Genomic DNA, 14909 nt, shown 5'->3' on the forward strand with positions numbered 1-14909 from the left:
TCTGTTAGACCTTCCCCACCAGTTCAGTGGCATGCTCTGATCACTTATATTTAAAGTGAAGTTCAACTAGACACAGCATTGGCCCAAGGAAATAGGTTGGGGCATAATACTTTGAAAATCGTTAATACATGAGAAACAGAACAATGTATCAGTTTGTTCATTGGGAGCCCCTCACAGCGTGAGGTATACTATTCAAGACAGTAAAAGTGTCTCAAATTGTGACATTTGTATTATTCAAAGTAGCCAACTATTGGGTATAGCATCCTGCTTGAGCGTTGAGTCTATTGATTGAAAGTTCTATTATAATTCTAAAGTGGACTTAATCTACCATGTTGTAAATGTCAGTAAATATTAATTTTGAAACAAAAATGTCATTTTTTAACAATACAGCAACAGTACTCCTTAGTATTTACACAAAAGAGTTAAAACCCACAATAAGATACTATCTATCTCACACCAGTCAGAATGGTGATTTTTTAAAAATTCAGGAAACAGGCTGGGCGCGGTGGCTCACGCTTGTAATCCCAGCACTTTGGGAGGCCGAGGCGGGCGGATCACGAGGTCAGGAGATCGAGACCACAGTGAAACCCCGTCTCTACTAAAACTACAAAAAATTAGCCGGGCGTGGTGGCGGGCGCCTGTAGTCCCAGCTACTCGGAGAGGCTGAGACGGGAGAATGGCGTGAACCCGGGAGGCGGAGCTTGCAGTGAGCCGAGACTGCGCCACTGCACTCCAGCCTGGGCGACAGAGTGAGACTCCGTCTCAAAAAAAAAAAAAAATTCAGGAAACAACAGATGCTGGCAAGGCTGTCAAGAAATAGGAACGCTTTTGCACTGTTGGTAGGAGTGTAAATTAGTTCAACCATTGTGGAAGACAGTGTGGCGATTCCTCAAGGATCTAGAACTAGGAATACCATTTGACCCAGCAACCCATTACTGGGTACATACCCAGAAGATTATAAATGACTCCACTATAAAAACACATGCACACGTATGTTTACTGCGGCACTATTTACGATAGCAAAGACTTAGAACCAACCCAAATGCCCATCACTGACAGACTGGATAAAGAAAATGTGGCAAATATACACCATGGAATACTATGCAGCCATAAAAAAGAATGAGTTCATGTCCTTTGCAGGGACATGGATGAAGCTGGAAGCCATTATTCTCAGCAAACTAACACAGGAACAGAAAACCAAACACTGCATGTTCTCACTCATAAGTGGGAGTTGAACAATGAGAACACGTGGATACAGAGGGGAACAACACATACTGGGACCTGTCAGGGGATGGGGGCAAGGGGATGGAGAGCATTAGGATAAATACCTGATGCATTCAGAGCTTCAAACCTAGATGACGGGTTGATAGGTGCAGGAAACCACCATGGCACATGTATACCTATGTAATAAACCTGCACGTTCTTCTCCACATGTATCCCAGAACTTAAAAAAAAAACAACTTATGTCCAAGCAAAAACTTCCACACCATGTTTTAGTTTCATTCATAATTGCCAAAAAGTAACCAAGATGTCCTTCAGTGGGTGAATGAGTAAATAAACTGCAGTACATGCAGACAACAAAATATTATTCAGTGTTTGAAAAATGAGTTACCAAGCTACAAAAAGACATGCAAGAAACTTAAATGTATATTACTAAGGGAAAGAAGCTAATTGACAAAGACTACATACTGCATGATTCCAACTAGAAAACATTCTGAAAAAGGCAAAACGATGGAGACAGTTAACAGATCAGTGGTTTCCAGGGATTAGAGAGAAGGAAGGGATGAATAGCTGAGCACGGTGGATTTCTAGAGCAATGAACCTACTCTGTATGATACAACAATGTTAGACACGCCATTACACATTTTTCCATACCCATAGAATGCACAACACAAAGAGTGAACCCTAATGTAAACAAACTATGGACTCTGGATGATTATGATGTGTCAACACGGGTTCATCAGTTGAAACAAATGTAGTATTCTGGTGGATATTGATAATGGGGGAGGCTATGCATTTGTGTGGGGAGAGAGTATATGGGAAATCTCTGTACTTTGCACTTAAGTTTGCTGTGAACCCAAAACTAGTCTAAAAAGTCAAGTCTACTTTAAATGAGAGAAAATGTAGTTCATCTGAAACAACTGTTAATATCCTCAGTGCAATCCAGATTCCAACAACACAAATACAGCCCTGAAGTCCACCTGTGGAAATTTCTATTCCCAATGTATAAACACCAATATTTTGTCAATAATAAATTATACAGATGTAGGTAAAAATTTTGCAAAAGTTATCTGAGTAATTTACAGAAAACAAGAAAAGCTTCATACCCTTCCTTTTGGAGGATTACAGGAATATATCTCGTATGTTCCAAACCTGAGATATTAAATAAAAATAATCTGGATGGGAGCCTGCCTCTAGGGAGCACAGGGGAGACTGATTAAATGTTGAAACACGCCAGTGTATGGCAGCAATATGAAATGCATTATATCATTTTAAACTCTAACTTTTAAGCAGACATTATCATTCTCACTTTATTAAAATTTTGCATGAGGCAAGGTCAGGATTTGATGTTACAAACACGTTTTATTTTGTAGTCTCATTCTCCAGGTACTCAAATTCCCTGGTTGTAAAAAGAAACAGCATTTTTATCCAGCTTATTTGTCAGGATTATATGAAAAAAACTGAACTTGGCCAGTAGCCTTGAATAGGAGATAAAACTGTAGAAATAGTCCTATGAACTAGAAGTAAGAGATACTATAAACGAGGCAGAACTGGAGTTGAAGAATCCTCAGAAAGGAAAGCAGCATTACAGAACCAAGAGAGGATAAGAAACGCAGCTATGGCTGGGCATTCTGGCTCACGCATGTAATGCCAGCACCTCGGGATGCCAAGACATGAAGATTGCTTATGGCCAGGAGTTCAAGACCAGCCTAGGCAATATATACATATATATTATATATACATCATACACATATACATACACATATATATCTTTATCTCATAAATATATGATAAAGATGAAGTTGGTCCAGAAGTGGAGGCATCCACCAGTTGTGGGCCAGGGGCAGGGGTTGGGGAGTAGTAGTGATCACAAACCATAAGCAGGAGGAAGGAGGGGGTAGGAATAAAAAATTATTTTTTATGTTTATTTTTCACTCCTGAGTCTCAGCTCCAGCTTGAAACTGATGTCACTCTCATCAATTGGTGTCTTAATCTGGAAAGTGGCATAATTAAAGCAGAAACTAACAAGCTTGCTTCTGAGGCTTTGAGCCTAAAATATTGGGGTGACTCTAACATTGGAAACGTGATCACTTGCTCAACACCAAGATCAGGGTCTTTCCAATCAGCCATGTCACTGCCATGGAGTAGGAACATAAAATAATGATTTTCAATAACTTAGGAAAGTTCAAGCCAAACTAACATTAACTTTTCTTTGCCTCTCCTTCCCTTCTTCCTCTGGCTGAGTTACAGTTTTTCGGTTCCCATCTTTTTGTTCCACCCAAGCGATGAGAATTGCCCGAAGTTGCAGTGGTTCTCAAGCCTCACTACATATTAGGCTCACTCAGGCAGGTTTTAGAACTGAAAAGGCTGGCCCTACTCCAGAAACACTGAACCCAAACCTAGGAGATAGGGAAAGCCTGAGCGATGGTATGTTTACAGCACTCCCCAGGTGACTCTAATATGCAGCCATTGTGCTAAGCATCTTTCTATCTGAACCGTTCAAGGGAAAGCAAAGGGTAGGATTTATTTAGTTATTTATTTAGTTCTTGACCAGGTTTCCAATTCTTACATATGAGCTAGGGTCTTTGTTGTGAGACAATTTGCCTGTCAATAAAATTACCTTCCAAATGTTTTGAAGACTGGGATTTCTTTTTCTCAGCACAAAGAACAGCATATGCCATTATCAAAGTACCAACAGGAATCTGGATTTAAACCAATCTGGCATTTTTCCTTTATATCTTTTTTTTTTTTTTGTCAATTCATTATCATATCCTCTAAGAGAAACAGCAAGAAGTGAGCATTTCCTCAGGGTAATCACCTGCATCTGAGTGCCAATAATTTCATTCTACAAAAACCAGATACTCAACTAGAGTCTGCTAAGAAGAAAAATACAATATATTAAATTCATAAGAACAACTTCCAAATACTGAACCTTTAACATTATCTCCGATTATAGGTCGTTGTCATATCTAGGGTGTAACCAGCAATGTCAAAAAGCTATAGAATCCTAGAAGGTGCCCCAGCACTAGAAAATGACAAAATGAAAAACTTGCAAAGAAATTCCTGTTCCTGGAAATACAATACCTTGTTAAAAAATAAAAATCATTAATTTTTGGAGGGGATGTGTGTTCCAGGACTCTGTCTTATGACTAAAGTATTTGTTAATTGGATAAAAGTAAAAGGAATATTAAATCTCAGTATTTGATGGCAGAAGCCAAGGATGTTTCCCTAGATACAGTCTCCGTTTCTCTTCCCCCTGGGCATGCTGCCATAGGGATTGCTGAGGATGTACATTTGTGATGATGTGCACATCTGGTAAAATGACATACGTGTGACCTTCAGTATTTTCAACGTGCGTGCAGCTTGTAGATTGCCTTTGGTGTTGACTTTCCTTCATCTAGCATTTGCAAGAAATTTCCATAGTTTCTAGGTCACTTCATGGAGCTTTTCACAATCTCTAATTTTAATTTTTAGACAGATATACAAATGTATTCATCATAGAAAAAAGTCCAGAAATCTCACCTGCTATAGAAAGATTTAAGAAAGTTAAATTTAAACGTACTCAACTTGTTCATAAGACTCCAGCAGTTATTCCCCACTGATAACTTTTGTGTACCTGCCTGGGTTCACTGTCCCTGAGAACTCTATCCCCACCTAGTTTCACATGTAAGGAGCTTGGAAGTTACCACTCTGTCCTAATAACATGGAGAAAAAGCAGAACAAACTGAAAATATCAACAACTCTTCTTGAATCTGTAAGAGAGGTGAGACACAGGGCGAAGCATTGCCCCCAAGATTGGAGAGAAAGGCGAATGCAGGAAGTCACAGCTTACTGGAGCAAAGACTCACAAGCAGAAACCTCTGCAGGAATCAGTACCAGGGCAGGAAAAATCTGAACTGTAATTGACAAATTGCTAGAGGCCCCGTGCAGGCAATTCTAAGACTTAAAATCTCTAGGGGGCACCCAGTCATAGGGGGACCCTCCCAATTTTGTGAGATTTACCTCCAGGATCTTGTCCAGGTTCCCACAGTAAATAAGGGAGAAAACAAATCCCTTCGGGCTTTTGGCAAAGGTAGGGGTATTTATGTAAGCATATTACTTTAAATTTACCTTTTTCTCTCTCCTCTACATATTTTCTGTTTCAATTTTATTTATTTCCCTCTCAATATATATAGAGAGATTGCTTAAATAATCTATAGGGAATATTAGTGCTAGAGATTTCTGTTTTAAGTAATTTATTGCTGTAAATAAAATCATGTCAAATTAAAATTACTGGATGCAATTTTAATATTTTCTTTCCAACTCTTAGGTTCAGGGCACTTGTGCGTGTTTTAATTTTTTAATTTTTGTGGATTCATAGTAGGTGTACATATTTATAGGTTATGTGAGATATTTTGATACAGGCATGCAGTGCATAATAACACCAGGATAAACAGGGTATCCATCACCTCAAGCATTCATCCTTTGTGTTATAAACAATCTAGCTATACACTTTGTTATTTTTAAATGTACAATTATTTTTTACTATAATCACCTTGTTGTGCTAGCGAATACTAGATCTTATTCATTCTTTATAATTTTTTTTTTGCACTCATTAACCATCTGCACTTCCCTCCCACTACTCTTCCCAGACTCTCGTAACCGTCCTTCTACTCTTTATCTCCATGAGTTCAATTATTTTAATTTTTAGCTCCCCAAAATAAGTGAGAACATGTGAAGTATATCTTTCTATGCCTGGCTTATTTCCCTTAACATAATGACCTCCAATTTCATCCATGTTTTTGCAAATGGTGGGATCTTCTTTTTTTATGGCTGAATAGTACTATATTGGGTATATGTACCACATTTTCTTTATCTATTCATCTGTTGAAGGACACTTAGGTTGCTTTTAAATCTCATTAAATAGGTAAATTACGTGTTGCAGGAAATTGGTGCACAGATTATTTTGCCACCCAGGTAATAAGCATAATACCTGATAGGTAGTTTTTTGACTCTCACCCTCCTCCCACCCTCTACTCTCAAGTAGGCCCCAGTGTCTATTGTTCTCTTCTTTGTGTCCATGTGTATTCAATTTTTTCCTCCCATTTATAAGTGAGAATATGCAGTATTTGGTTTTCTGATCCTCTGTTAGCTCACATGGGATAATGGCCTCCAGCTCCATCCATGATGCTGCAGAGGGCATGATTTTAGGGTTCTTTTTAATGGCTATGTAGTATGCCATGGTATAAATGTACCATATTTTCATTATCCAGTCCACCACTGATGGGCGTTTAGGTTGATTCCATGTCTTTGATATTGTGAATAGTGCTACAATGAACATACACATGCATGTGACCTATCACAGAACAATTTATATTCCTTGGGGTATATACTGAGTAATGGGATTGCTGGGTCAAATAGTAGTTCTGTCTTAAGTCCTTTGAGACATCTCCAAACTGTTTTCCACAGTGGCTGAACTAATTTACATTTCTACTAGCAGTGTATAAGCATTCCTTTTTCTCTGCAACCTCACCAACATCTGTTATTTTTTGACTTTTTAATAATAGCCATTCTGACTGGTGTAAGATGGCATCTTACTGTGGTTTTGATTTGTATTTCTCTGATTATTAGTAATGATGAACATGTTTTCATATATTTATCTGCCACTTACATGTCTTCTTTTGAGAAGTGTCTGTTCATGTCCTTTGCCCATTTTTTAATGGGGTTGGTTTTTGCTTGTTGATTTGTTAAGTTCCTTATAGAAGCTGGATATTAGACCTTTGTCAGATATACGGTTTGTAGATACTTTTTCCCATTCTGTAGGTTGTCTGTTTACTCTGTTGATGGTTTCTTCTGCTGTACAGAAGCTCTTTAATTAGCTCCCACTTGTCAATATCTGTTGTGTTGCAACTATTTGGAGGGACTTAGTCAAAATTTCTTTGCTAGGGCTGATGCCAAGAAAGGTATTTCCTAGGTTTTCTTCTAAGGTTTTTATAGTTTGAGGTCTTACATTTACATCTTTAATCTATCTTAAGTTAATCTTTGTATATGGTGAAAAGTTTGGGTCTAGTTTCATTCTTCTGCATATGGCTAGCTAGTTATCCCAGTACCATTTATTGAATAGGTAGTCCTTTCCCCATTGCTTGTTTTTGTTAGCCCTGTTGAAGATCAGATGGTTGTAGATGTGTGGCTTTATTTCTGAGATTTCTGTTCTGTTCCATTGGTCTATGCATCTGTTTTTGTAACAGTATCAGGCTGTTTTGGTTGATGTATCTTTATAGTGTCATGGGGTATGGCAGGCATGGCTGGGGAAGCCTTAGGAAACTTACAATTATGGAGGAAGGTGAAGAGGAAGCAAGCACATCTTCACAAGCTGGCAGGAGAAAGAGGAGAGAGTGAAGAAGGAAGTGCTATACACTTTCAAGCAACTGGATCTTGTAAGAACTCACTCTCATGACAACAGCAAGGGGTAAATCCACTCCCATGATCCCATCACCTCCCACCAGGTCCCTCCTCCAACATTGGGGATTACAATTCAACGTGAGACTTAGATGGCAACAAAGAGCCAAACCTTATCAGGTAGTGTGATGCCTCTGCCTTTGTTCTTTTTGTTTAGGATTGCCTTGGCTAGTTGGGCTCTTTTTTGGTTCCATATAAATTTAAAAATACTTTTTTGTAATTCTGTTAATAATTATATTGGCAGTTTTATAGGAATAGTGTTGAACCTCTAAATAGTTTTGGGCTGTATGGCCATTTTAATAATATTGACTCTCCTACTCCATGAGCATGGGGTGTTTTCTGATTTATTTGTATCATCTTTGATTTCTCTGAACAGTGTTTTTTGGTTCTCTTTGTAGAAATTTTTCGCCTCATTGGTTAGATGTATTTCTAGCTATTTCATTTCCTTTGTGGCTATTGGAAATGGGATTGTATTCTTCATTTGACTCTTAGCCTTGATGTTACTGGTGTACAGAAATGCCACCAATTTCTGCATATAGATTTTGTATTCTAAAACCTTGCTAAAATCTTTTATTAGTTCTAGTAGCCTTTTGGCAGAGTCTTTAGGGTTGCCTAAGTATAGAATCATGTGATTGGCCAAAAGAGATAATTTGACTTTTACTTTTCTATTTGGATGCCTTTTATTTCTTTCTCCTGCCTGACTGCTCTGGTTAGGACTTCCAGTAATACATTGAATAGGAGTGGTGGAAGTGAGCATCCTTGCCTTGTTCCAGTTTTCAAGGGGAATACTTCCAACTTTTGCCCATTCAGTATGATGTTGGCTGTGGGTTTGTCATAGATGGCTCTTATTATTTTGAGGCATGCTCCTTTGATAGCTAGTCTGTTGAGGGTTTTTATCATGAAGGGATTTTGGATATTATTAATCATTTTTCTGCATCTATTGAGATGATCGTATGATATTTAATGCTGTTTATGTGGTGAATCACATTAATTTGTGTATGTTGAACCAACCTTGTATCCCATGAATAAAGCCTAGTTGATCATGTTGAATTAACTTTTTGATGTGCTGCTAGATGCAGTTTGCTAATATTTCATTGAGGATTTTTTCATCTGTGTTCATCAGGAATATTGGCATGAATCTTTCTTTCTTCATTGTGTCTCTGTCAGATTTAGGTATTAGGCTGATGCTGGTTTCATAGAATAAGTTAGGGAGGAATCCCTCCTCTTTGATTTTTTGGAATAGTTTCAGTAGGATTGGCACCAGTTCTTTGTACATCTGGTATAATTCAGCTGTGAATCCATCTGGTCTAGGGCTTATTTTGTTTGTAGGTTGTTTATTACTGCTTTAATTATAGAGCTCGATATTGGTCTATTCAGGATTTCAATCTCTTCCTGATTCAATCTTAAGAGATTGTGTTTCCAGGAATTTGTCCATTTTCTCTAGATTTTCTAAATTGTGTGTATAAACTTGTTTATAGTATTCTTTAAAGAGCTTTTTTATTTCTGTGGGATAGGTTGTAATATCATCATTGTAATTTCTGATTGTACTTATTTGGATCTTCTCTTTTTTCTTTGCTAGTCTAACTAGCACTCTATCAATCTTGTTAATTTTTTAAACAATCCACTTTTGGTTTCAGTGATATTTTATATGGATTTTTGCATCTAAATTTTCATAAATTTTTCTCTAATTTTAGTTATTTATCTTCTTCTACTAGGTTTGGGGTTTGTTTGTTCCTTTCATTTCTAGTTCCTTTAAGTGCAAAGTTAGATTGTCAATTTGAGATATTTCTCACTTCTTGATGAAGGCATTTATGGCTATAAACTTTCCTCTTAACACTGCTATAGCTGCAACCCAGAGATTTTGGTAAGTTCTGTCCCTATTTTTGTCAATTTCAAATAATTTTTTTATTTCCGTCTTAATTTCAATGTTCTCTCAAGAATTATTTAGGAACAAGTTGTTTAATTTCCATATGTTTGTATAGTTTTGAGAAGCCTTTTTGATATTTACTTCTATTTTTATTGCACCATGGTCCAAAAATGTGATTAGTATGATTTCCATATTTTTTTGTTATTGAGTGTTGATTTATCACTGAGTATCTGATCAATCTTAGAATATGTTCCATGTGCAGATGAGAAAGATATATTCTATAGTTGTTGGGTGGAATGTTCTGTAGATGTCTCTTATGTCCAGTTGGTCAAGTGTTGAGTTTAAGTCCAGAGTTTCTTCGTTAGTTTTCTGCCTTGGTGATCTATGTAATGCTGTCATTGGGGAGTTAAAATCTTCACTATTATTGTGTGGTTGCCTATGTTTTTTCATAGTGAAAGAAGAACTTGTTTTTTAAATATAGGTGCTCCAATGTTGGGGCATATATATTTAGGATAATTCAGTCTTCTTGTCAGATTGCACCCTTTATCATTATGTAATGCCCTTCATTGTCCTTCTTCATTTTTATTGATTTAAAGTCTGTTTCATCTGATATAAGAATTGTGACTCTTGCTCTTTTCTGTTTTTCATTGCATGGTAGATTTTTTTTTGCCATCTTTTACTTTGAGCCTGTTGATGTTGTTACATGTGAGATTGGTCTGTTGAAGACAACAGATTATTTGGTCTGATGTTTTTATCCAGTCTGTCTTTTACATGGGGCATTTAGCCCGTTGTCATTCAAGGTTAGTTAATAGATATGTGTGAATTTGATCCTCTCATCCTGTTGTTAGCTGGTTTTTACGTAGACTTGAGTGTATCCTTGCTTTATATTTATGCCTGTGAGCTATGTGCCTAAGTATGTTTTTGTGGTGGCCAATAATGGTCTTTTGTTTCCCTGTTTAGCACTCCCTTAAGGACCTCCTATAAGGCTGGTCTAGTTGAAAGGTATCACCTTAGCATTTGCTCGACTGGAAAAAGGCTTTACTTATTCTTCACTTATGAAGCTTAGTTTGGCAGTATATAAAAATTCCTGGTTGAAATTTCTTTCCTTTAAGGATGTTAAAAATAGTCCACCAGTCTCTTCTGGCTTGCAAGGCTTCTGCTGAGAGGTCTGCTGCTACCTTGATGGGGTTCCCTCTTTATGTGAATTGACCCTTCTCTCTAGATGCATTTAAGATTTTTTCTTTTACATTGACCTCTGTGAATCAGACTATGTGCCTTAGAGATAGATAGTCATCTTATACAGTATCTAGCTGGGGTTCTCTGTATCTCTTAGATTTGCATGTAAAATCTCTCTAGTGAGATTAAGAAAATTTTTGTGGACTATGTCCTTGATATAGTTTGGATATTTATCCCTGCCCAAATCTCATGTTGAAATGTAATCCTCAATGTTGGTGGTAGGGCCAGGCAGGAAGGTGACTGGATCATGGGAGTGGATTTCTCATGAATGGTTTAGCACCATCTCCTTGGTGCTGTCTTTGTAATAGTGAGTGAGTTCTTGCAAGATCTGGTTGTTTAAAAGTGTGTGGCCCCTCCTCCTCTCTCTCTTGCTACTGCTCCCCAGTGTGAGATGCTTGCTCCCCCTACACCTTTCACCATAATTGGGAGCTTCCTGAGGTCTCCCCAGGAGCAGATACCTATGTTATGCTTTGTGTACAACCTGCACAACTGTGAGCCAATTAAACATCTTTTCTTTATAAATTACCCAGTCTCAGGTATTTCTTTATAGCAAAGCAAGAATGACCTAATTACAGTCCTCAAATATAGTTTCTAAGTTGCATATTCTCTCTCCTTCTCTCTTAGGAATGCCAATGAGTCATAGATTTGGTATCTTTACATAATCCCGTATTTCTCAGAGGTTTTGCTCATTTTTAAAAATTCTTTTTTCTTTCTTGTCTGAGTTGATTTGAAGAACCAGTCTTCAAACTCTTGAGATTCTTTTCTCAGCTTTATCTATTCTAATATTAACATTTCTGATTGTATTATGAAATTCTTGTAGTGAGTTTTTCAGCTCTAGAAGTTTAGTTTGGCTCTTTAAATGGCTATTTAATCTCTCAGCTCTTGGATTACTTTACTGGACTCTGGATTTGGTTTTAACTTTATCCTCAATCTCGATGAGTTTCCTTGCCATCCAAATCCTGGATGCTGTCTGCCACTTCGGTTACTTTAAAGTGGTTAATAACCATTGTTGGGGAATTAATGGATTCATTTGGAAGTAAGGGGACACTCAGGTTTTTTGAACTACTACCAGAGTTCTTACATTGATTCTCATCTGGGTGGTTGGTGTTCCTTTAACTCTGGTGTAAGTTAGCTATAAGCAGTTGGCTTTGTTTCTGGTGCTTTCATAGGGCTAGGGCTCTGTACAGGACCTTTATGTGTGGATGAATTATTGCAGTTGGGCTCACAGGTATATATATATTAGCGGCAATCTTTATGGTATTGTCTTTTGGGCTGCAATCCAGTAGATGGCACTTAAGAGTGATGGTCGGTAGCTAGGTTAATACCCACTCCCACAGCTCTTTTGTATTTTCTGACATTCAAAGTGTACTCTGTGGTTGAGGTGGGGCATGGCCTCCTCACCAGCTTCATTCCTGGGAATTGGGGGAGCCACTTCTGATCACTGGCACTGCCTCCACATTGCTTTTATTAGATGTTCTGGGCTGTGGGGCTCTCTCAGGCAGAGGCTGCAGCAGGGAGATATGCCACACCATTTCTAGACTGGCCTTGTAGAGGAAGGCATGCCCACTCCTGCCCTGGCCCAGGAACCCACGCATCTTGCCCTTCTCAATGCTCTGAGGGTCAGGGTTCTCCCCTGCTCTTCTGTCAGCCACATATCTCCATATTCCCCAGCTGAGCACCACAGCCCTTGGGACACCAGAACATCCCACAGCTTGGGGTCAGGTTCCAGCCACACAGGGGGACCTTATGTGCTCCCAGGTCACCAGGAAAGTACTCAGGTGCAGAAATGCACTCAGTATGGCATGCAAGGGCTGCACTGTGTACCTGCTCCTGCAGTTGGCTAGCCCTGGGCCCTGGGAAGGGCTGGTGGGCAGGGAAACTTGCATCTTCCCATTGGAACAGATGCATCCTAGGTCCAGTGGGGAGCTAGCCCTGCTGTCTCCTGGCTCAGAGGTCAGTTGAGACTTCCAGCTCCTGGAAAGGGATGGGGAGCCCTGGGGGATGGGCGTCCATGGCCACACTCTGGCGAAGCTGCCCAGCTCACGAAAGCTTCCCAGCTCTATGTCATCTGAAGCCTGTCTCTGTTTCTGCGGAGAGGCAGATCCCTATGCCTGCTCACATAATCACAGGGGATGCAGAGTCACTTGTAGCTAGGATCTAAGAGGTCCACAGTGAGAGTGAGCCATCCTTCAGTTCCCTCACTCATCCTTTTCCCATGAACCATTCAGGGCCAGAAACTACTCCTAGTACTCCTAGTACCCCACTCAAGGGTCTAAACTTCCTTCCTCTTTAGCTTCAGCTTCAGTATTATTTCTACAAACACTCTTGGCATTTTCTATCTGAAGATACATCCAAGTTATGGTGGTTTACTCAATAATTTGGTCTCCTCGGTGGGAGCAGCACTTCCTGGTTGTATCTAGTAGGCCATCTTGTCCCCCTTCCCTAGGCACATTATTTTCAAACTACAGAAAACTGAAGATGAAGGAAAAGCCCTGAAAACGTCAGGGTAAAAACACTTTACCTTTAGAGGAACAAGGAGAATAATTATATATGACTTTTCCTCAGAAATAATACATGGAAGAAGAGAGTAGAAGAGATTTTAAAGTGTTGAGAAAAAAAAAAACCCACTGACCTAGAATTCTGCACTCTGCAAAATTATCCTCCAAAACTGAAGATGTAGTAAGACTTTCTCAGAGAAACAAAAATTGAGGAATTTGTTGCCAGTAGAATTCCCATGTAAGAAATGTTAAAAGAAGTTCCTTAGAGAGAAGGAAAATAATATAGTTCAGAACTCAGATTTACATAAAGAAGAGTATTAAAAAAAAGAATGAGTGAAGATAAAATAGAAATTTTTGTTTTTCTTATTCTTAACTGATTGAACAGACAATAGTTCATTCAAAATTCATAATAACAGCAATGTATTTGATTATTGTCCTTGTCCATTTTCTGCAGCTATAACAGAATACCAAAGACTAGGTAATGTATAATGAACAGAAATTTACTTCTCACAGTTCTGGATGCTGAGAAGTCTGAGACCAAGGCACCAGCATCTGGCAAGGCCCTTTCTTCCTGACTTCTGGAGGGGAGGAACACTGTGTCCTCACATGATATAAGGTGGAAGGGCAAGAGAGGAAGTACACTCCCTCTTCCACCTTGAGCCTTTTTATGAGCCCTAATCTCATCTATGGGGGCTCTGTCTTTATCACTTAATTACCTCTTAAAGACCCCGCCTTTCGATACTATTACATTGCAGATTAGGTGATTAGGTTTCAATCTATAAATTTTGGAGAGGACATAAAAATCCAAACCATAATAATTCTATGTGCTTATTTATATATAATATATAGTTGTAAATATATACTACAAACTCTAGGGCAACCACTAAAAATATAGAAGTATAACTGATATGCTAAGAAAGAAGATAAAATGGTATCATAAAATGCTCGATTAAAACCACATATAGCAGAAAAAAGGACAAAAATAAGAACAAGAAAAAGAAATAGAAAACTGTTCCAAGTAAATATTAATCTAAATATCTAAATATCAATAATCACTTTGAATGTCAATGGTCTAAATGATCTACTTAAAGAAAAAAGATTGTCAGAATGAATTAAAAACAAGACCCAACCATATGTTGTCTACAAGATATCCACTTTAAATATAAAGACACACATAGATTAAAAGTAAAAGGATGGAGAAAGATATACCATGCTACACACGCACACACACACACACATACCAGAACAGACTTCAAAGCAAGGAGAGTTATCAGAGATAAAGTGAAGCATTACATTACAATAAAGCAGTCAATGCTACAAGAAGACATAACAATTCTTAATGTGACAACAGACAGTCGAACTGCGTGAAGCAAAATCTCATACAGCTGCAAGAACGAAAAGGTGAACTCATTATTATAGTTGAAAACATCAACACCCCCATCAGAAATAGAGAAATCCAGCAGGCAGAAAGGCAGCAAGGATATACTTGAATTCAACAATACCATCAATCAGCTGGATATAATCAACTTCTATAGACTACTTCATGCAACAATAGCAGAAAACACATTTTTCTGAAGCTCACGTAGAGCATTTACCAAGGTAGACCACCTTGTGGGCCATAAAACATACCTTAACACATTTTAAAAAAT

General features: G+C 38.3%; 1 long non-coding RNA gene across 4 annotated transcripts in view; it reads left to right on the forward strand.

The window, feature by feature from the left end:
- The window catches only part of LOC129473659 (uncharacterized), a 66525-nt gene that overhangs the window by 9361 nt on the left and 42255 nt on the right, over window positions 1-14909 (forward strand). The window lies entirely within an intron of this gene.

Source organism: Symphalangus syndactylus, chromosome 23 (assembly GCF_028878055.3).
Source record: "Symphalangus syndactylus isolate Jambi chromosome 23, NHGRI_mSymSyn1-v2.1_pri, whole genome shotgun sequence".
NCBI classification, from domain to species: domain Eukaryota; kingdom Metazoa; phylum Chordata; class Mammalia; order Primates; family Hylobatidae; genus Symphalangus; species Symphalangus syndactylus.